Here is a 3,229-nt window from a genome sequence, read left to right on the forward strand (position 1 = left end):
CACTGTTATGAGATGTTTCACATATTCATTTTTGTTCTTTACCGTTGTGTAGTATTCCATTGTGTGAATATACCATTAATTGTTTATCCATTCATCTGTTGTTGGGCTCCTTGGTTGTTTCCATCTTTTTGCTATTGATAACAGTGCTGCAGTGAACATGGGTGTGCATATATCTATTCTTGTGAGGGCTCTTATTTCTCTAGGATATATTACAAGGAGTGTGATTGCTAGATCTTATGATAGTTCTATTTCTAGCTTTTTAAGGAAGCATCAAATGTGGAAAATACAAAATGGGACATTGCTGAATTTTGGGAAATGTAATTATTAAAAACATGACATGTCAATGCACTTACAGTCCCTACCTTATGAAACAAATACACATAACATAAGGCTACTACATGTTAAATTTTTTTAAATGACTTAAAGATCAATGACAGTCCAGAGATTGGAAGAACAAGATGTCTTTCAATAACACAAGAACATTTAATTTGTGATGTGATCACTTAGTCAAGGAAGGAAAAATTGTGGTTGAGAGGAAGCCAAAGGTAACATTGAATACCAGGGTGTAACAGAGAATCAGAAATGAAGAGGGTCTCAGATATTGTCTGTGATAACAGAACATATTCAAATGTGATGCCCGCACTAGGGACTATTTTTTGAAAAGTAATTGGAGTGGAAAGAATTGGGGAAAGGATTGAGAAAAATATACATTATTGCATACTTCGCATGGTATATCACATAAGCAGTAGCCAGAGAGAAAATATTACTATTCCTACAGGTAATAGGAAGAGACTGAAGTGAGAATGGAGAGTGATCCACAGTCAGAAATCACAGCTCTTTACTCACACAAAATGCGAGTGCTTAGCTACAAGTGACTTTAGTCTGAGTAGCTTGAAAAAAAAAAATTATAAAAGTAAGAAAAACATGAGGTAGCTGATGAGAAGATTAATGGGTGCATGTGTGTGTCAGAAGATATTTGTAGTTTTGAACGTGATAAGGTTAAGTTAGTAGGAATATAATAACCAAATAAGATACCTATTGGCAGAAATGCTGAAAAGTAAGTCCTTGCCTTGAATGAACAGGAAAACTGAAAATGGATGTGGTCACAGGAAAGGGAGAGAAGCAGAGAAATATAGAGTAAGTGGAAACCAAAGTTGAAGAAGAAGAAGAGCAAAATGATCAAGCTAAGGAGTCATATCAGGATAAGTGTTAGGCAAATAAGGTAATAAAGTAAAAGCAAGATGAATTAGAAAGTTAGATACAGATATAGAAACAAATAAAAATGAATGCATGTGTATATATATATGATATTTGTGATATAGATCTATATGCGTATAAGTATACATTAGGTATAGGTATGTGTATGGCTATGGGTACAGAATGTGACCATATATCCAAATTTACTTAAGAGACACACAATTTATACCTCTTAAACCATTGCAACTGTTAACAGTTCCCTAATTACAAAAAAAAGTCTATTTTTGTGATAAATTTTATACTCCCTGCGGATAGTGGTATAGTTGTATAAATAGGCATAAATATAGATATACTTATGCGTGTGCTTATAAATTTCTATATATATGTAGCTATGTCCTCTCTATATCAATAGAAAATTATTCTTTCTATGAATTCTTCCAATCCTTCCTATAAATTCAGTCTAAGTGTGTAACATTGTCTTAAAATCATGTTTGTCCTAAACAGATCTTATGAAATAAAATCTTTATGAGAGCTCTTTTCAACTCAGTGCTTCTCAGGCTGTAGATGATGGGGTTTTACATGACCCATTCAACACTGAGATGAACCTGTCTCCAGCTGGGGAGTTGTAACTGGAAGAGAGGTGGATGTATGTAAATATCATTGTATCACAGAACAATCAAACAACAGGAGATAGGAAGCACATGTGGAGAAGTCTTTTGCTTGCCTTCCATTGACTGTATTTTAAGGATGGTGGATAAGGTGTAGACATGAGAGACCAGTGATCAGGAAGGCGCTGATACCCAAGACATCTCCTGCCACTAAGAGAAACATTTCTGCCATGTATGTGGAAGAGCAGGACAGTGCCACCATGGGAAAGATGTCACAATAATATTGGTTGACCTGATTGGACTTACAGGAAGACAGGCAGAACATGAACACTGTGTGCAGAAGGGAATTCACAAAATCTGCTGCCCAAGCCACAGCCATGGGATGGAAACAGGAACCATTTTTCATGATGAGGGTATAACAAAATGGGGAAACATATGGCCGCATATTGGTCATAAGCCATGACGATGAGAAGAAAGACTTCAGTCCATGCCAGAGCCACCAGGAAGAAAAGATGCATAGCACACCCAACAAAAGAAATGCGTTGCTTCTCATTCAAGAGGTTCTTGAGCTTCTTGAGAACAGTAGCTTATGGGTAGAAAATGCTTAAGAGAGACAAATTTGCCAAACAAAGTTATCCATGGGTGTGCACAGCTTTTTCTCAGCCCCAATGGCAAGGAGAACAGCCCCATTTCTCACCAAGATGAAATCCTGTATGGCAGCAAAGACCACAAAGAGACCGTAGTGCACCTCTAAGAGCTCAGACAGCCCAGTAAGGATGAACTTCGTGATGGCGATTAGACTGTAGTCATCCATTTCCTCTCACCACAGGGGTCTTTCTGTAGGGAATGAAACCAACACATACAGGTTAGGTTCAGCTAAGGAGACCAGTGATGAGATACACTTAGCAAATTGTGTTTTGTTGATGAAATTAATTAGGATACCCCAGTACCAATTGCCATTGAGTCATCCTTTTTTTTTAATTGCACTTTAAGTGAACCTTTACAAATCAAGTCAGTCTCTCACACAAAAACTTATAGACACATTGCTATGCACTCCTAGCTGCTCTCACCCTAATGAGACAGCACACTCCTCCTCTCCATCCTGTATTCCTTGTGTCCATTCAACCAGCTCCTGTCCCCCTCTGCCTTCTCTTCTCGCCTCCTAACAGGAAGTGCCCACATAGTCTTATATGTCCACCTGAGCCAAGAAGCTCACTCCTCACCAGTATCATTTTCTGTCTTATAGTCCAGTCCAAACCCTGTCTGAAGAGTTGGCTTTGGAAATGGTTCCAGCCTTGGGTTAACAAAGGGATGGGAACCATGACCTCCAGGATCCCTCTAGTCTCAGACCATTAAGTCTGGTCTTTTTTTACCAGAATTTGAGATCTGCATCCCACTGTTCTCCTGCTCAGTCAGGGAATCTC

General features: G+C 38.3%; 1 pseudogene; it reads right to left on the reverse strand.

Annotated features, from left to right (window-relative positions):
• Nucleotides 1-1,682: 1,682 nt before the first annotated feature.
• Nucleotides 1,683-2,619, reverse strand: LOC126057295 (olfactory receptor 5V1-like; annotated as a pseudogene).
• Nucleotides 2,620-3,229: the final 610 nt, after the last annotated feature.

The sequence above is a fragment of the Elephas maximus genome, chromosome 13 (assembly GCF_024166365.1).
Source record: "Elephas maximus indicus isolate mEleMax1 chromosome 13, mEleMax1 primary haplotype, whole genome shotgun sequence".
In the NCBI taxonomy this organism is placed as follows: Eukaryota; Metazoa; Chordata; class Mammalia; order Proboscidea; family Elephantidae; genus Elephas; species Elephas maximus.